The sequence below is a fragment of the Podarcis melisellensis genome (genome assembly GCF_964234715.1).
Source record: "Podarcis melisellensis genome assembly, chromosome: 1".
Taxonomy (NCBI): domain Eukaryota; kingdom Metazoa; phylum Chordata; class Lepidosauria; order Squamata; family Lacertidae; genus Podarcis; species Podarcis melisellensis.
The window spans coordinates 111253886-111275023 of NC_138528.1; the positions used below are offsets into that span (position 1 = coordinate 111253886).

General features: G+C 42.9%; 1 protein-coding gene across 2 annotated transcripts in view; it reads left to right on the forward strand.

The window, feature by feature from the left end:
- Window positions 1-21138, forward strand: part of PDE1A (phosphodiesterase 1A) — a 159380-nt gene that overhangs the window by 30046 nt on the left and 108196 nt on the right. The window lies entirely within an intron of this gene.

The following is a 21138-nucleotide window of genomic DNA, read 5'->3' on the forward strand; positions in this document are numbered from 1 at the left end:
AGGAACCTAATGTATTATCTCAACCCCACTCAGTGAGATGCTTCTGTTCAACCTCTTCTCCAGTCCTGTCCAGAATGCTTAGTCAGATGTAGTTCACTAAGTTCAGGGGAGCTTACTCTCACATAGGTGAGCGTAAGATCACAGCCCATCAAACCCCTTCCTTTCCACCATTCTGGGAATTTCTTCGAAAAGATGCCCAAAGAAGAAGTAGACATGATAGGTTATATCTAGGAATTAATATATTAACAGAAAGGAAATGGTCAAGGGAGAATGTTATTTAAAATAGCGCTCAGAGCACATTGGCTCAGATGTCCAAAACTACCTCAAAAAGGTTACCGGTAATTAGCCGTCCTGAATTAAACAAAATATTTTTGTTGTTGTTATTGTTAGCCTGGTAGAAAGAAAATCTGTTCCTTAGTGGGAGAGCAAGTGTGTTTGTGTTTGGAGCATTCTGAAGGAAAAGAAAATATCTGAATTTATGCTGGAGAAGTGTGAAAACTGTAGGAGGGGATGGAAAAAGGAGAGTATTCAGAGATATTTTGGCTAAAGAGGCATTAATAACAAAAATAACAGAACACTCTTCATGGTAGGAAAAAGGTAAATCTGAGAGAACTTGCGTATAGGCAAATGGGTGGGGTATAAATAACATTATTATTATTATTATTATTATTATTATTATTATTATTATTATTATCTGTAGAAATGAACTCCTATGCATATTTAAAAACAACTGCAATGGGCAGGAGGGACCCGGCAGCAGTGGGGCAGGACAAAAAGCAGGCCAGGGTGGAAGCTGGTGGTGGGACAAGCAAAATCTTGCTTCATGATATGTCCACCTCAAGCTCCCATAGCAATTGGGCTTGATGGCATCAAGTGATGGCAGTAGGTTGGGATCAGGATCCAGTGGAGATTTCTTGAGGGCAATTCCATGGGCATGACTTCCACCCACACTTCAGTGGGTGGAGCAGAGAGTTATTCCAGAGGAGGGAAACTGGGGTGGAAGCCAGTTGGACTGTTTTGGGATGAATGGACAGAAATATCTGCCTGCTCGGCCCCCCTGCTTCCCAAGCGCGGTGGATTGATGGTTAGGTTGAGACCTTAATCTATTTGAAGACACCCCCCACCCCAAAAAAAGAATACATTAACAGACTTGATTAGCGGACATTACATGAAGCACTCGATTCCAACATAGCCACCAATTTTTGACTTCCATATTCATGTCAGTAATCAAGTTCCTCAAAAGCATAGCACATAATATATCTACAATCATTTTGGAGCACTCTGTCCTCTCCAGGCTATGAGAAAATCCTCAAGGGAGCTGAAAAGGAAAGGTTTTGAACCAGGATAATCACCCTCATGTAAGTTAGAAAAGAGGAGCTATAACTTTGTCTTGAATTTATTTATTTTTTAAAAGAAAAAGGTGGGGGCACTGGCAATAATAATGATAATAACAATCATGAATGTCCTGGAACATTTCATATGTTAAATTGGTATTTCTCAAAATTAGCTTTCCTGAGGGCAGCAATATATTAACGTAATGAATGGGTGGTAAGAGGGAAGACAATTATTTTAATGGGAGAGTAGGATGAAGAGAGAGAAATCTTTTACTGAATAAGATCCTTCAGGGAATGATGCACATATTATGGAGAGAATTAGAACAGATACAGATGAATACATTTCCCACTGTGCCATCTTACGCAATCATTGCACAGTGGGAATGTTTTCCTGTACAAAAAATAAAATAAAATCCTGGCACATAGAAAGGTGGATGTCAAATGAGAAAGGTTCTAATCTAGCTTCCTCCATGACACACTAGTTTTCTGTACAGAGGGACTTTCCCCCCATGGGGGGAGCATTGTGTATTATGAAAGAGCATAATCTAGGAATCATTGTATCGTGATCAATTATGGTTGGTCCAGAAGAGAACTGAATTGCATGAGCAGACCTAATGCATGATGATTCAAGAGCTCAGGAGGGCTTGTCACCCACCTGACCTGCCGCTCACTCACTACTGGGCCTGAAGGTTGTGTGACCTTCCATGCTTGGCTCCCATGAATGGCAGTTGGCTACTTGTTTGCCTCCACCAACTGCCTCCCTATCTTGCCTGGGCTATGAAAAAGGGCCATGGGTATCCTCTTCTGAGCTAGGCATTTTGAACAAGGTGGCCAGAAAAATGCCCTGGTGGTTAGAAAGGTTTTTTTAATCTTACATTTTAAATATATATATTAAAAATCTCTTTAAAAAAAACACTAAGTTTTTAAAAATCCACGGCAATTCACTACAGTGGCATAGGCATTCTCCTGGCCCTCTCACCCAGAATGTCTGACTTTGAAGGAAGACATCTTTGGCCTTTCCTCAGAGCCCATGTGCCATAAGCAGTGGGGAAGCTGTCAGCATTATCACAGCACAGGTATATGTTGTTGTTGTTGTTGTTTAGTCGTTTAGTCGTGTCCGACTCTTCGTGACCCCATGGACCAGAGCAAGCCAGGCACTCCTGTCTTCCACTGCCTCCCACAGTTTGGTCAGACTCATGTTGGTAGCTTCGAGAACACTGTCCAACCATCTCGTCCTCTGTCGCCCCCTTCTCCTTGTGCCCTCCATCTTTCCCAACATCAGGGTCTTTTCCAGGGAGTCTTCTCTTCTCACGAGGTGGCCAAAGTATTGGAGCCTCAGCTTCACGATCTGTCCTTCCAGTGAGCACTCAGGGCTGATTTCCTTCAGAATGGATAGGTTTGATCTTCTTGCAGTCCATGGGACTCTCAAGAGTCTCCTCCAGCACCATAATTCAAAAGCATCAATTCTTCGGCAATCAGCCTTCTTGATGGTCCAGCTGTCACTTCCATACATCACTACTGGGAAAACCATAGCTTTAACTATACGGACCTTTGTTGGCAAGGTGATGTCTCTGCTTTCTAAGATGCTGTCTTTTTAAGATGCTGTCATTGCACAGGTATATGCCTATTGAAATAAGAAAAAGGACAGGGAGGAATAGGAAGGTGATGACCCTGCTACTGCCTTCTTTATGGTGACCTTGTATCCTACTTAATAGATGCCAGTCTTCTATGTGAAGGGCTGTTAGAAGTTGGAGGAAGTCCTCTTTTTGAAGGGCCGGGTCTGGTCAAAGTCTGGGAAAGATAAAGAAGACGACTAATAATAGTACCAATACCCATCATCTGAAGATCACATTTTACAACATAAAAATACAAATCCTAAGAGGGGAGAGCAGGAGGGACCTTGAAGTTGCCCATCGACTGTCGGCACCAGCCAGCAGCAAGCTGTCAGTTTCAGTTTCTCTGTTTCTCATCCCCCCCCATTATTTGTCCTCTTCTCCACACCACCACGTTGGTTTGCGACGGAAACAAAAACCCTTGCGAAAATTTGTCAGCGTTTTTGTGTGAATTTTTCCTACCCTACACTTTTTTTGTATGCCGTAGCATAATGTGTTTTGTATGACACATTTAATCAATATATGCATTTTAAATATAAAAGATGTATTAATATATGCATTTTTTTGGAAATGTCACTGGGCAAATTTCAAAGGACTGCTGCGCTCCTCTTCGCATATTGCTTTGGAGAGTGAGAATTAGGTAATTTCGCTTTTAGATGCAAGGTGATGGAAATGCCTCCACCATTTACCTGAAGCACATTTTTTTTTTTTTGAGAAAAGAAAAGCATGCTCAATGTGCCATGCAGTTTGGCCTTCAGCGATCAGTGCCAATGATGCAAAATTATACAACAGAGCTAGAAGAATTTCAGACCCTCTGAGGCCTTGCCCTGTTCATTAATCAACACCGCACTTGCTTTCCTTTGCTAATAATGCGTAGGAAATTCATTTTTATTAGCCATCTGCCTTGTCTTGCACTCCCAGCAGTATTTTCTTCAGATTTTTAACTTTAAAAACACTCCCACCCTACACATCCTGCTGTTTCACATGTCTGGATGCTGCAGAAATCTTATATTGATCACTATCCAGGGAAGTGTAAGGATGGGGTTTTTGTTTGTTTATTATTTCTTTACTTAATATTTTGTATATAAAAATTAATTTTCTGCAACTAAAAACCAGGACACCTGGAAAGTTTTTGAGCTTTTTTAAAATATAAAAATGCCCCAAAAAACCTAGATTTTTTTTATTGTCTTGCCAGGGCAAAGTGCCACAATTTGGAAATCCCCCAGACATCAATTCTACCTTTGAAATCCCTGTAATGTCCAGGAAAATCTGGACATATCGCAACCCTAGCAACATGCTTTGTGCCTGTACTTCTCCCTTTCCTGCAGCAGCCAGCTACGGATCTTGACATATCCCTTAAAAGAGGTCAGAATTGGGGAGTCAGGTGCTTGGCACAGCTGCAAGGAACACTCTGAACCCCAGCTAATACTTGGAATCATGTTCTAGCTGAGTTAACAATCAATAAGATTTGAATAGATCCCCCGCTGAACATCGAACGCGCAGTCTCCTTAAAAAATGCACCAGTGGCTTGTTCTCAGAGCATCTCTCATGTACTTTTTGAGTGCTGTATGTGGGCGGATTTTAATTCCAAGCTGTTGTAATTATATACTTGTCTGTGTATGTAGCAGATAGTCTATTCCAAACCCTATTGGCTGGATCTGTGCTCTAATTTGATTGAAATTTCACAAAGTCAGGGTTGACATCCTTTGGACTTTTAGAAGTCATATTCTGCAGAGGGGACCACAAATTGGTTTTCTTCCTTCTCTTTCATCTTTGCAGGAGTTGCTTGTCCTGGCCCCTGGAATGTTAACTGAACTTCCCGGTGCCCTCTAATGTCAAATAATTGCAGAAGCTATGTCCATTGTCAGAGGCTAGGTGTTACACTAAGGTGTTACTGGATGTGTGGATCAGTGTTTCCTGGTGCACATTTGTGCACCTTTAATGCCACACGTGTGCTTTCAATTTTATGCCTTTGAAATCTTTCTTGGAGTTTCCCATATACACAAGGTAAAGGTAAAGGACCCCGGGATGGTTAAGTCCAGTCAAAGGCAACTATTTGGTTGTGGCACTCATCTTGCTTTCAGCATGAACACCCTGAGAGGGTCTTGTTTCTCCCATAGCCACAGCCTTGGACGCCACCAGAAATTAGGCATGGTTCTGTCTCTCCCAGCTGCCCAGTCTGTAGCCTTCTAGCTTCTAGCTCACATAAGTCAACTCCCAACTCTGGTACAGTGGTACCTCTGGTTACGTACTTAATTCATTCCGGAGATCCGTTCTTAACCTGAAACTGTTCTTAACCTGAAGCACCACTTTAGCTAATGGGGCCTCCCACTGCCGCTGCGCTGCTGGAGCACGATTTCTGTTCTCATCCTGAAGCAAAGTTCTTAACCCAAGGTACTATTTCTGGGTTAGCGGAGTCTGTAACCTGAAGCGTATGTAACCTGAAGTGTATGTAACCCGAGGTACCACTGTATTTGTCTTTTTAACTACCAGCAAGCTGAGGAAGACCCACTGGTTTTCTGTCTGGTGCACAGAGCCATTTCTTTTGTTACCTTAATGGCCCGTACTTAGAGGGTCATTACCAAGAAAAATGTCTGGTGATTTCAAAACTTTGCATCCTTGCTTAGATTTTAACATTAGCTGAATCCGGGTATTTGAAGGAACTCAGGCACACAACCTACCCTGCTCCCCAAACTCATATCATTATAAAATAGTTTATATCTATGACATGAAATTGAAATTCAGCTGTGGTGCTCCAGTTGATTTAATGGTCAGACTTGCTGAATATTAAAGAGCTGTTCTTGCCTTTGTTGACAAAGCGTGATAGGCAGTTTGTCCCATGAAGTACAGTCGTACCTTGGATCTCGAACAGAATCTGTTTGAAAAGCAAGGCACAGTTTCCAATTGGCTGCAGGAGATTCCTGCACTCGATTGGAAGCCGTGTCAGACGTTCAGCTTCCAAAGAACATTCACAAAACAGAACACTCTCTTCTGGGTTTGCGGCGTTCGGGAGCCAAAACATTCGAGTTGCAAGGTGAATCAAGGTATGACTGTACAAAATTTAGGCAAAACAAATGGAGGGTCTGTTCTGCTGTTCTGCTTCTTTGTTATAATCTTGTATTTGATTTGTGCTTTCTGAATGACTGGATCAGTCCCAGATGTAACCAACCTCATCCTCATCCTTGAAGTCCCTCCATGGGGAATAATGCATCCAATTAATCTGTGAATAATCAGCTAGACTGAAATCGAAAGGGCACCAGCAGCCTACAGCATGTGAATGGGGTAAGAGGGACTTTTATGGAGAGAACTAATATTTCACCAGAGAGGCACCATAGCTCAGTTCTGCTCTGCATCCAGTCCCAGGTTCAATTCCCGGCATATCCAGTTAAAAGGATTAGGTAGCAGCCTAGCAGATGGCAAGAAAGAGACTCCAGAGAGCCGCCAATGGTCTGATTAAATAAATCTGACCTGGTATAAGGAAGCTTCCTATGTTCTACTAAATAAAATCTTATTTTTATGTGCAAGTCATCAAAGCCAAGCATGTACCTCCCCCCCCCCCAATTTCTTTATTTTGAAATCCTTCATCTTTACTGAACACACGTCATATTTCTTCCCAGGGCAGTTAGTTATTTGACAGATTCCAAGTCCGTAAAAAACCACTGCATGGTAATGACATTGTGTCAAGTTTAATAGATAATCCATGAAAACAGATTATGTCGAAACACATTGTTCAAATGGCAGCTTTAAGCCTTAGGGGAAGTTTTAAGATTCATTATCAGTGTTATTCTTGCTTAAAGGAAGTTGAATTAACTGATATCCGTTCATCTCTTTATGCTAACAGGGTAGAGCACAATTGTATGGATAATTCCTCCAAGTCATCCTGTTGTGTTCAGTGGTGCTTACTCCCAAGTAAACGTACATAGGGTTGCAGCCTGAGGGTGTGTTATTGTGAATCTCATTACAACTGAAATTATAGTGAAGGAAATTACTGGGTTTTCATTGGTTCTGCATTATGGTAGGCATATGTGTGGGAAGAACTTTGACCAAAAGCTCCTCCAGATGATCCATTTATTAAGCCTTCATCCTGATTTGTTGTTCAAAGCTTATGGGAAGGTTAGACTATATTGGGTCTTTGCAAAGCATTTATTCTGATTTGATTTGGGAGAGATGATATGACAATGAGCATTCATTCTACATTCATCTTGATTTGCTTGTGTGATGTTCAGATGTCTCCCTATTAATCATTTGTTCATTGTGTATTTTTCAGTGCATTTCCCAATCAGTTTCCTAGCCACATTTGTTGTGCCAGTACCACAGAGCTAAACTAAGAATCCTGTACAGTATCTGCTTGGCTCCTTCCTGAAAAATACTGACAGACTAGAGGCCCCAGATCCCCACATATGTTCAAGCATGAAGAAGAAAGTATTCTTGTAATTTCTGAGACATTGACATGAGTGTTCTTGGGTGTTCAGTTTTACAAATGAAATTTGCAGCTTAAAAACACTTAACCTTTCAAAGGTTGCGATATTTACTCACATCCCAAACTTATTCTGACATAATGAATGCTCTGCCCTTGGAGTGGATATTGGGCAGGGGAGAGAAGCAGAAAGCAAAAGCGAAGCAGGGAAATGAGCCTGGATTTCTGGATGTGACAAGCTGAAGATTTTATTCTGTGTAGAGTCGTACCTTGGATCCCAAATGCCTTGCGAGTTGAATTTTTGAACGCCACAAACTGGTTTGCGAATGTTCTTTGGAACCCGAACGTCTGATGCGGCTTCTGATTGGCTGCAGGAGCTTCCTTCAGCCAATTGGAAGCTGCGCCTTGGTTTCTGAATGTTTTGGAAGTCGAACAGATTTCGTTTGACTTCCGAGGTACGACTGTATTTTTTTTTTAAAAAAATAAAGAAATTAAAGGCTCTGGAAACTAGGATATAAATGGTACACATCTGAGGCTGCAATGCATGCCATAACAGTCAGTTGTTGTTGTTGTTGTTGTTGTTGTTGTTATCTTTCTCCTGAATGATGACGATGATAAAAAAAAAACCTGGCCTGGGGCAGCTACATGTTTAAGAAGAGAAGTAATAGGAGGAGGAACCTCTAAACCCCCCACTCTCTGGGCATTTTCCTACTCATACATCCTCTCCCCCTCACCTGATGCTTTTCTTTTTCACCTCTGCAGGAAAAGATACAGTGCAAATGTTTGTTAATTTCCATTGAAATTACCGCAAATAGGGTCAGTTTGACACAGGTTTAAGGTAGGAGGGGAGCTGTTTCGCTCCAGCTAGAAGAGTCAAATGGTTAGTGGAGGAGGTGGGGATTCAGAACTTGTGATATTCCCTTTGTTCCTAATTATTAATTATGTAGCGTGACTCACTTTACATAACTTGCCTGGCAACGATTTTGCTGTCTAATAGATCACTGAAGAAATTTGACTTCTTTTTTTCTTCAACGTTCATTGGGGAAAAGAGTACAACAGTCATCTTCTTTTCTGTAGCTTTCATGCCCGTACAAGGCACAGTCAGAATTGCGCTTTGATATTCTCCAAAGCAGGACAGCAGGGCTTCCATCTTTCTATGTGTGAGAAGCTGAAATGTCTTCCTTTTGAACTCACAATGACCCCAGCATCCCTAGAAACTAGGCAGCTGCTAAGTGAGCTGATGGGTTGCTGGGAGGATGCATCCTAGTTTGCTGCCTGCATCCCGTTTTGCTTGCCCTGCCGCTGTCACTGCAGCCACCACCACAGTTGCACCTGCTGCCACTGCCTGCATTGACCCTACCTGCCCGCAGACTGCCTCGCCAGAGTGGTGCATGCTCTAGTTGCTTGGACTACTGCAATGTGCTCTGCGTGGGGCTACCTTTGAAGGTGACCCGGAAACTACAACTAATCCAGAATGCGGCAGCTAGACTGGTGACTGGGGGCGGCCACTGAGACCACATAACACCGGTCTTGAAAGACCTACATTGGTTCCCAGTACTTTTCTGAGCACAATTCAAAGTGTTGGTGTTGACCTATAAAGCCCTAAACGGCCTCGGCCCAGTATACCTGTAGGAGCGTCTGCACCCCCATCGTTCTGCCCGGATGCCGAGGTCCAGCGCCGAGGGCCTTCTGGTGGTTCCCTCATTGCAAGAAGCAAAGCTACAGGGAACCAGGCAGAGGGCCTTCTCGGTAGTGGCGCCTGCCCTGTGGAAACCCTCCCATCAGATGTCAAAGAGATAAACAACTACCTGACATTCAGAAGACATCTGAAGGCAGCCCTGTTCAGGGAAGTTTTTAATGTGTGATATTTTAGTGTATTTTTGGTCTTTGTTGGAAGCTGCCCAGAGTGTCTGGGGAAACCCAGCCAGATGGGCGGGGTACAAATAAATTGTTGTTGTTGTTGTTCTTCTTGTTGTTATGCGCCTTGCAGCTTCTGCAGCTGGCTGAGAAGCAATTTCCACCATCAGCGTCAATTTCAGGGGAGATTGTGCTGATTTCAGGTGAGATCTTGCCCCCAGTGGCCACTATCTCACATGAAATCAGCACCGATGCTGGCGCCACTTCGCTGCTGGCAGAGGCAGCAGGGAGGGTGGGGCACCCGTAGGGGGGTCACCTCAGAGGCTTCTGCCACCCGAGGCAGTGGTCTCACTCTGCCTAATGGCTGGGCTTCCAAACACAAGCTAAGTGTTGAGTATAAAGTGTATGATTTCAGTCTTAAGAGCATTATTTCTGAAGAACGTTATTGCCTTTTACTGCCTTTTACCGGTGGAGTACAGGATCAGGTTTAAGGTGCTGGTTTCAAACTTTAAAGCCCTATACAACCTAGGACCCTCGTACCTATGGGACTGCCTCTCCTGGCATGTCCCATGGAGGACCTTACGTTCTTCAAATAAAAACATCTTGGAGATCCCGGGCCACAGGGAGGTTAGGTTGGCCTCAACCAGAGCCAGGGCTTTTTCGGCCGTGGCCCCAGTCTGGTGGAACGCTGTGTCACAAGAGACCATGGCCCTGCAGGACTTGACAACTTTCCGCAGGGCCTGCAAGACAGAGCTATTCCACCAGGCCTTTGGCCAAGGCATAGTCTGACCCCCTCCTTTTGTAATCCTCATAGAATTCTATGCCAATGGTTGCCATTAATTTGACTCTGAATTGATTTTAGAATGAAGAAGAAGAAGAAGAGTTTGGATTTGATATCCTGCTTTATCACTACTCTTAGGAGTCTCAAAGCAGCTAACAATCTCCTTTCCCTTCCTCCCCCACAACAAACACTCTGTGAGGTGAGTGGGGCTGAGAGACTTCAGAGAAGTGTGACTAGCCCAAGGTCACCCAGCATGTGGAGGAGCGGGGAAGCGAACCTGGTTCACCAGAGTACAAGTCCCCCCCGCTCTTAACCACTACACCACACTGGCTAAAATGAATTGATTTTGGAATGCATTTCAATTAATTGATAGTGATTTTATGTAAACTGTGTTATTTTTACTGTTGTTAGCCGCTCTGAGTCCAGCTTCGGCTGGGGAGGTCAGGATATAAGGACAGTACTCTTATGCTCAAATCCTGCTTACAGGTTTCCCTCAGGCATCTAGCTGGCCACTGTGAAAACAGGATGCTGGACCAGATAAGACATTGCAAGCTAATCTTATGTTCTTATGCTAGACAGCCAATCATGAGGGGACTTTTGTGTGAAGGACTGTCGAACCCCGTTCATTTCTGGTGCTGAAAAAAATAATAATCCTAGGCTCAGAATATAGTTGCCTGAGAAGCCCCGTCTTCTTGAATTATAGCCATATGTCTTTTGCCCCTGGCCCTGGTTGGTACATGTTAGGGGCCAGTAGCTATGAGTGGAATGAAACTAACCCTCTAATGTTCCTAACAATTGCTGAAAGTGCAAACAGGTAGATAGATCTTTTTTTTTTAATATGTGGTGGATCTGCAAGGAAGTGAACATATTTTGGGAAATGATACATGGCGAGATAAAAAAAAAGATGTTTAAAATGAGTATTCCAAAACACACACGCCCTGAAATGTTTCTGTTAGTGATTATAGGGGCAGAAACCCGCATGCCCATGTTGTTTATGTATGTAGCAACAGCAGCTAGGATTCTTTATGCACAGAGGAGATTGTTCGCAACCAAATAAGAATGAATAAGTAAGATAATGGACTGTGCAGAACCTGGCAAAAAATAAGAGAGTCCAATGATGAGTGTTTTATGTATGAATGAACGCCTTTTTTGGACTACTTAAATGAATATTATCGTATGATGAACTCATGAGCAGGATACGAGCTATGAGCAACAGAAGTAATTAGATTATAATATTGTGCTTATGATTTAATAGATAGAAGATAGGATGCATCAGAAAGGGAGAAACAGCAACTCCATGGGAAGTTGACAAAAATAAGAGAAAAGGCGTAATAGTGTTTTGATTGTATATTGTCAGGGAACTGACATCGGAGCCAGAAGTGGAGGCAAGGCTCCCAAGCGATGCTGGAGAAGGGCCCAGCAGGGAGAGAGGGAGCTCATCGGCTGGGGAAGGAAATCAGTGCAACACCAGGGATAAAGGGGGGCAGATGGGGGAATCGGCGAGGGGGCTCCAGGACTCCTCGCCGGAGACCAGCGGGGAGAGCACGGGTCCTCCGCTACCCACACCCACCCTGCGCAGAAGACTTCCGCACAGGGAAAGTAGGCGTAGACTTGGCGTCAAAGAACTTGCTGGAAGAAGTTCAAGAAACGCCCACTGACGGATTCTGCTAGCGACTGAAACAGCCACAAAGTGAAGGGCTGTCCAGCCAGGAAAAGGTTTAACCAGGCAACCTAGCCAGGAGTGGCGGCAACTTACGCACGAGGAACCCCTTATAACCATTACATATATGTTAAAAATGTTGGAACTTAATGAAATATACCATAATTGAACATAAGGGAACTAACCCTCCAACACTGGTATCATCACAGCGTACTTGGACAGAAACAGGGCAGCACAGCCATGAGGTCAGGGCTGCGCATGGCACATCAGCAAAACCAAGTCGGTGCTCCTGGCACAGCCCTGACCTCACCACTGCCTTGCTCTGTGCTCCATCAACCTGTCCAAGCCAGGGTGTCCCCATCTCTCTGCCCACCACACCAGCTGCTACTGCTTATGAACCTCTTTTTTAAAAACCCAGACATCTGCTCACGCCTATTAAAAGTGACTCTGCTGTAGCATTTTTAGCTTAGTCTATTATACCAATTGGGGAGTAAGTGTTTCCAGAGCTTTATGGGAAGGTTAAAAACAAGAGCCCCACAAACCAAAGCAAGAAGAAATCTGCCATAAATATAAACATCTTGTATGAGTGAATTGGACTGGATTCTAACCAACTCTTAATTTGATCTTGCTGCAAAAGGTTTTAATTTCCTTGATGTTGTTGTTTATTTCAAGCAAAAGCACTTCCCCGGTTTGTCAGTAGGGCATGTTATTTTCCCTGCCTTGAGCCAAGAAATGCATGTTTATGTAGGTATTTTCTTGTCTCTTGCCCACCCTCCACCTCCCAGCTAACAGATGCTGATGGGGACAAAGCAGTAAAATGCCCAAGCTTCAGGGGAAAGTTCTCCAGATGGTTCTCACATGTGGAACCTTGCCAACAAACTATTGCCTCTTTGGCTTTGACTCGATCCCAGAGTGGGTCTATTGCTTTGCATCTAATGAACTCTCAACATTCAACTGACTCTCCAATGACAGAGTCAGGGTGACAGATGTAGGGATAAGGAGAACATTTCATGAACATGTGACTGGGACCAGAGCTCTAAACAGAAGCATGAACAATTTGTTTTGGATCTGAGCTCTTCCTTTCATTCTCCTCCCTTTTTCTTTTTGCAAAAAGCAAACTTTGGGAGCTGTAAGAGTCATTGCTAATAATAATAATAATAATAATAATAATAATAATAATAATAAATGCAGGATTAAAATACACAATAAAGCAATTCCCTCAAAACATTTGAACACATCCATAATTAAAATGTATGACGACATGAGCCCATTCAAAAGCAAAACAATTAAAACCACTAAAATAGCAAGGAAGACAATTAGATTAGGAAGTTTGGGTTCAGAGGAATGCTTGTCTAAACAGCTGTGTCTTCAAGAGCTGGTGGAATACCCACACTGATGGGGCCTCTCACATTTTAGCAGGCAGGGCTTTCCACATCTCGGGTGCCACCTGTAAAAATGCCCAACTCTGGGTTACTACAAGCTGATAATATTATAGTGAAATGTCTCTGCACCCTCAGTGTAGCATCCCTCCTTGAGCAGGGGTGGACGAATTTGTCAGTTTTGGTTTCTTCTAAACTGCTGCTAAGATAGGGGGAGGAAGAAGACCCACCAGGTTAGTAGAGGGCCCACACATGAGTGGCATCAAAGTCTCAAGCAACCCTGGCAGCAGCCTCATGTTTTTCTGCCAAAACTAGTTCCCAAACTGACTATGTACACACAAGAAATTACCATCGTTCAGCTGGGAGCTGACATAAAGCAATGAGGAAGCAGACATAAAACAGAATTCCTAAAAAAAAGTTCAATAAATAAACCCTGTCACTTGGTTAGCTACCACAGATTTAGATCAGTGAACAAATAAAATAACACCATCTGTTTTCCAAAATACACTTCATTTGTCTCGTAATAACTTACAGCCGGCTTCTATGCACGGTTAACAAATATCAAATGTTTAAGACCTGCCCCCTCTAGAGTTTGACAGGTCACCTCATGGTGACATCCTCAATCATGGCAATGTCGCTGTGATGTCTCCTGTCAAACTCTAGAGTGGGCAGGGCTTATGCATTTCAAATAAGGTAGTCTACATATACTACTAATGGGAGTTACTTCCAAGGAAATGTGGATACAATCTGAGCTGCTTCATCCCTCCAATCCTTCCCATAGTCTGTTGCTAATAACTTGCACTACCATTTGTTTTTATTGCATTCATCTCTTTTTTTTTATTGATAACCCAGTCATTACAGGGACTGGATAATAGACTAGTTCCTTCCTTGATCCTTTTTTATCAATGCACAACTACAACCTAATTGCATTCTTATGGCCACTTCAGATGGTGGGAAACCATTGTTTGCAAATCTCCTCTACAACACAGCTGATGTTTCTGGTTTGTTTGTTTGTTTGTTTATGTTTTGCATTTTTATTCTAACATTCCTCAAAGGGTGATGCCGTGGTCTCTCCTCTCCCCCATTCCCCAAAGCAAAATCTTATTAAATCCAAACTTGGGGCGCAAAACTGTTTTTTTAAAAAACCTTATTTCATTTATGGCAATGCAAGCATGAATGGTTTCATGCTGTTTTAACTGTTAGTAATCACACGATGGTCAGCAAAGCACAGCAATTAGAGGATTCGTTTGCAAAATGCATGCAAAAACAATCACAATGTATTCAAAGGAAGAGCCAACGTTCCATCTCCTCTGGCCAATAACAATATTGCACTGGCTCCAGACCAAGGAATCCCATGTTTTGACTCGTGTGTATCCCAGAACAAATATAGCGTTCTGACTCCCAAGGGAATGTGTTTCTCTACTCTGCTCCCCACCCTTCCACCCCTGCATCTTTCCTGCCATTTCCCTGTTTATCCTCGCTGCAGATACTAAACACAAAACACTGGTAAGAAAATTAAAGGATAGGTCATACAAGCAGAGGGCATCTGCCTCAACTGCTCAAGCCCATGTTTCGCATGCAGAAAGACCCAAGTTCAATCTTTGGCATATCCTGTGTCTGAGCTCAGAGCGACCCCTCTTGGAAACCCTGGAGAGCTTCTTGCAGTCTCTCTCTCTCGTATGCTAGAAATGGGACAAGGATTGTATTATTGTTTTTTTAAGTACAATTCCCATTGAGAACGATGGCACATCGCCAAGGCCCATTGCTCCCATGCATGTTTTGAACATGCATTAGTGACAGGAACCCCTAGCATGCACCTGTAGGCAGCTGTAACTATTTTTAAAAAAACCCAGGGATGATAAACTTGTAGCCCTCCAGATCTTGTTGTACTCCAGCTTGCAACAGCCCCAGCCAGCATGGCCACTGGCCAGAGATGATGGGTTTTGTAGTGCAGCAACATCTGCAGCTCCAAAGGCTCTTGGGGCACCTTATTACTCTTATTAGTAGCATTAATGCAGAACCACACCTTAATATAAAAATAAAAATCAGTGGATCTCTTTAAGGATTTGAGCAGATTTTTCCTACTAAAAAGCCACACAGTGTCAGAACAGGGTGAGCTTGAGTCTAATCCTGAACAGAAGCTATAATTTTGCCCATCCCTACTGATACCACCCCCTTTCAGAGTATGGAGGAGATTCCCAAACCATAAGGGATATCAATGAAAACACCTTTGGGAAGGCATCGCTCACATTAGCCAAGGGTAAAAAACCCTTTGATTTCAACTAAAGTTGTTGATCTGCAACCTCACCTGCAGGTTGTGAGTAGCCTGGTAGAAGGCTGTCTATGAAATGCTAAAGAAATAAGGAAGAGCGGAAGGATAGCCCATCTTTGACGTATTTCCTCTGGGAACAACAAGCTGGGTAATGATAGCGTCTGATAAGTTTATAAAGCTTATCCACTTTGTTCTGGAGAGAAACATATGAGGGAAGATTCGGAAGGACTAACTAGAGTGGAAATCTGTGTGCTCACTAGAAGGACGGATTGTGAAGCTGAGAATCCAGTACTTTGGCCACCTCATGAGAAGAGAAGACTCCCTGGAAAAGACCCTGATGTTGGGAAAGATGGAGGGCACAAGGAGAAGGGGACGACAGAGGACGAGATGGTTGGATAGTGTTCTCGAAGCTGCCAGCATGACTTTGACCAAACTGCGGGAGGCAGTGAAAGACAGGAGGGCCTGGCATGCTCTGGTCCATGGGGTCACGAAGAGTCGGACACAACTAAATGACTAAACAACAACAACTAGAGTGGCACACAGAGGGATGCTCTCAATATTGTATGCTTTCAGACTGTTTGGCCTTTCAGTGCCTGATGGGGGCCACCTATATGCCCAGAGCCTTCTGGGGGAAAAGAAAACGAGAGAAGCTGCTTCAACTCATGACCAGGCTACACGAGAGACAATAAAAATACCACCCCTGAACGAGAACTTTATTCAGGGTGGGAAAGGTGACAAATCACCTCAAACGTATTCCTGGGGGTGGACTAAGCCTGCTACTGCTGGGATTTTACTTTGTTACGTGGGAATTCCCTGTTCCAAATTCTCTGTGTGTTTCTTTCTCCCGTCCCTCCTCAGTGTATTAAATACAGTTTGTACCTCATCAAGCTGTTGGGGAAGGAAGGTGGTAAACACGAGTCTTATTACTACATTTAGCAGATGGAACCTCGCGGCTGAGGGGATCTTGGGAGAAGGCACTGTGCCGAATTAGAATTGAGGCCTCCTTGTTCCAGTTCCTTTCCAACTGAGGAAAGGGGGGGAGTCAGGCACCATTTACCTGGCGGTCAGGGGGTTATGATTCAGTTAGTTTTTAAGTAGCAAATGCCTTTTGCGTGGCTGTAAGCTTTCATTTCGGGGGGGGGGGGGATTGTGCAAATCTGTCAGGGAAGTTCAGATTTAAGGGGGCTGTGGAAGTGAATAAGAGATCAAAACAGCCTGGGTTTCAGCCAGCAAGCAGGAAAGTCTTAGCAAGGAAATTAATCTCCCTGCAACATGACGTTGCTGGTCTCCCGTGCATGTTGTGTACACAGAGAAAGAGAGGGAGAGATTAAATCAGTTTTACAAATACTCCTATTTGCTATAGGCGAAAAAGGAAATCGGAGCTTAAAGGTCTTTACAATTGTTTGCTCATGGCTTTACCACATGAACTAGAGTAGAACTGGTCAATAGCCCGCTAGGGCATTTATTTTTTTTTAACTGCCTTCTCCCGAGTGCCTGAATGAGTCATCATGCTTATGTTCAGTACTTTCTAGTTTTGCAAGCTTGGAGAAGTCATTAGGTTAAGTTTCAGAGCGTCTTTTTCCATTTGCTGACGTCAAGGCAAGGGAATAAATTGAGGTTGCCCTACACATTTGTGTGCTTCCATTGCCGGGCGCTGAATGTAAGTTTGTGCAGCAGTTATGGGATGGGCTTTGTTTTGCTTTCGTTAATCTCATCTGTAACGTAAGGAATCGTGCTGAGGAATGCCCGCGAAGGAAATATATTCGCATCCAAAGAACCTGGCTGTTGCTGGATCAAGGCTGCAGTCCTATGAGAGATGGGCACATGTGACAACCTCAGTTTCTCTCAGTTTCCCATTTTTTCCAATTCCTGTTCACCACATTTCCACCTCAGTTCACCACTTTAATAATAATAATAATAATAATAATAATAATAATAATAATAATAATAATAAAATTTATTATTTATACCCCGCCCATCTGGCTGGGTACTCTGGGAGAAAAAAATAGTTCTCATGAAAATCCACCAGCATTTTAGTACAAACTTATCTTAATATATTTACACATTATACACAGATCTGGATCTCACAACGCTATGAATTAATATTAATGGCCAAACCATGTACAAGATAGTCAAATAGACAAGAAGATCACTACTTTCCCATCAGCCTGGCATAGGTTTATTACATTTGCAACCTTAATTGAACATGGTTATTAGGCCTCTGAGAACACATGACAACTTATGGAATGATACACATGTTTAAAAACTGAAATGACTGGAAAGTTAAATGTAATTTAAAAGAAACGTGCTGCTTCGGTGGGGTATGTGGAGTGGCTGAATATGATTTGTTGCTTCTTGAATAAATATGTGAACATAATAAAATATTTTAGAGGGAAATGCACATTTCTGCAAGGCAGTCTTGCCTAATATAAACATCATTACAAAGTCATTTCCCCAAATATAATGGACTTTTGTATGTTATTTTTTTTTAATCAACAAATGCATTAATATACACACTTTACCCCAGTAAGTGCATTTTTGAGCACATTACTTGGCTGGGGAATTGCATTGCAAAATATGGCAATGTGTGAATTCTGAAGGATGGCTGTGTTTTGCTTCTCATATTGTAATCTTATGAGTCTCTATCTCCTTTTTCCCATTGGCTAAAATAATGGGGCATATTTCTAGGCAACCATCCCATTGTAATGAAGAGACATTCTTTTCCAGGAGTGGTTCAAGTGTTAGAATGTTCTGGAAGTGCCTCGTTGCATCAGGGTTTTCCCTCCCTTCTGTTCTGGGCTTAAATTGGAAGGGAGTTGTGCCTTCGTCTAATGGGAAAGGAAGGAAGCAGGGTGTCTCATTTGTATTTAGAATTTACATTTAAAATTTACAGCCTGGCAGAGCTAAGGCCCACCATACAACTATAAAGATTAGGGTTGGGCGACATCTGGTTTTCAACATCACGATATATCATCAGCCAAACATCACAATATAGCAATATATCACAGTGTCTGAAATAAGGATGGAGCTATATAGAGGCATTGGCTGGCTTCATGGGTTTTCCTGCATTGTGATTTTTGCATAGGCAACACACACACACATCATGATTCGCAATGTACTGCCAGGTAAAAAATTATGAAACAGATATTGCAATATGGGCTTCAAAGCAGTGTGGGATGATATATCGATATATAGCCCAGACCTAATGAAGAGTAAGGTGCTGTCCAAGGCTGCTGAATTATTATTTTTCAATTTTTCAATGTTTGGTTGTAATTAGCAAAAGAATAAAATTATTCTCTGGATTTGGAGCAAGTGCTCTATGATGAGAGAGCCTCAGCAGAGATTTAAAATCACAAAACAAGCAGCAAAGTAAAGCATGGAAATATATAGGCTGTTAGATCTTTAAAATAGCCCCTTCTAAATTCCTTTCAAAGTTCCCCTTACTTCCCATAGAAAAAGAGACTACACATTTAGTAATTTTAAAAATGGTTTAGTTACAAACTCTTCAAAGGTCCAATTCATACACCTTTCCATGCAGCAGCAAGAAAAGACAGGCAGTTTAACTTATTTTCAAAAAGGTAACATATTCTAAATTATTTGTATAGAAACACAAAGACAGCTTGCTAAAGCTATGGGGCCCAAGCTTGGTACATCTTGCTCAGACATCCTTTCTGGGTGGGTTCACATGATGGAAGAAAATGAACTAAGGCTTTGGTAATCCTTCTTCCCAAGGCGAGGGGATGTGAACCCAAGGGGAACTTTGGGGAAAAGGGAAGAAGCAAGATGCTCCAAGCTTAACCCCATAGTTTCAGCAAGCCATCTTTGTGACCTAGCTAAGCCTGGAAGGCAGCTTATTCTACGGTCTTTACCTTTCCAGCCTCAAGCAGATAATGAACATAAGGGTGATGAGGTGAATCGATTTGTTATTGGCTTTCTCAGGCAACGTGGTATTGTTATCTCTGATCTTGCAGATGGGGTGGGCAAGGAGTCAGAGTGAAATGGAAGAGAGAGCAAGAGCAATTTTTGCCATCTAGTTAGTTCATGACATGATATAAATTGGGTACTTTCTGCGTTCAGTCCATTTGCCACTACACATATGCCAGCTCTCACCTGTGGGTGAGGGGAAGAGACTTTAAGTATGTTGGTTGTACAAAATTCTGCAAAACTAGCCCACAGCTATACAGTCATTCTCTTCCCTTGGGAAAATAAGCAGCAAAGGAATGGGAGTAGTTTGGCAGGGGCTTCAGAGGCAACTATTCTCTGCACTGCCAGATGCTTTCCTTATCCGTGTTTTGTGATGCATGCTTCCCTCAGCTAATGTCCCTGCAGTTGGCTGACATGAACTTGGGGGAATCAAGGTGCTACATCCTTCATTGTGCTTGTGCTCAGCTCTATACAAGGCAACAGAAGTTGTTGAAATAGTTCAGAGGGCCTGCCTGTCTGGGCCATGGGCAATAATTTGATTCTCATGTTTTTCATTCTTCTTAATATTGACATTTTAGGCAGCACTTATTTCCTGCAGAGGTGTATATTGGCATTTGCCCTTCACAGTTGACATCAATTGTAGTTTGAGAATGTGAGACTCTTGTGGGAATATAAGGGCAGATTCACACAACCATTTTTAATGTGGAGGACTCACCATGAGGTAATTCCCCCATAATTATTTACATGGTCAGGTAAAGTAGTCTTGTGAAGGTGCTTTCTTGTGTTTTGACTGGCCAAGGAGTTCGAAGGAAAACTCAGCTGAACTCTCACCTCAGGAAAAGAATATGGCTGGTAGCTGTGTGATGACCACCAGCGTCTCAGTATCTCTTGCCACCTGAAGAGGATGTCAGGGCAATCTGTGAACCTGCATGAGGTAAGGTTTTTGCCACATGTTGTTCCCAGAAGCCATGACAGGAATCACGAGCAACCCATGAGGTCTACATGAGGGAAATATTAAATTACAGTCCAAAATCAAAGTGCAGCTTGCCAAGTATTTGGGTTTCTTCGTTGTTGTTTGCTGCATCTCTAGGAAAACCATCAGTTTTGTGGGTTTACATAACAGGTCAAAAATGTCAGGTTTCAATCACAAGACCACATTCTCTAGGAATGTTTTACAGACCCATTTAGACAGGTTCGGTGTTCAAAACTCCCATTGTTCTAGGCACATTTTGAGATAGGGAATTTTATTAGAGCAAGCAGTTTCTGAGCTCTGGGTGCAGTACTGCGCCTATGATTTCAGATTAAAACTGCAGAGTGGAAGGAAAGGAGGACCTTTTTCTGCCTCACCACTTCCAGCTACTTTCTGAAGACTGGAGAAGAGACCCTTTAAAGAATATTAGGGTGGTGGGCAGGGGGAAGGACTAGGCCATGTGAGAAAGGAACATAGTATTTTAGCTGCAGTTCATTCATTTTCAGCTTTGTATTCTTGTTATTAAAAAAGCTCATCTAGGCATTCCGTTGTTGCGCCCATAACCTAGGTTTAAGGTGCCATTTAGCTCCCAGCTTTCATATCTCTGGGCAGGTTGTAGTCACATTTTCTCTAGTTTTGCCACAGATGACCCAAGACCCTATTCCTATGTTTATTCTGTGGGAGCAATGGCTCTTGGCCACAGCTTGGTAAAGGTAGTATCAACATCGGGCATCTTAGGACTTGTGGGGAATTTGTCGCCTCAGGGTTTTTTTGGGAGGGGGGAAGGGAGGTGGGGAAATAAGAAGAGCCACTCTACACTGAGCTTGCGCAATGAGCTGATAGAATTGTACCATATCAGAGATGGGGGAGATATTTTAGAATGCTCCCCTTTGTAAGGCACACACACAAACACTGACCCCGCATACAGTAA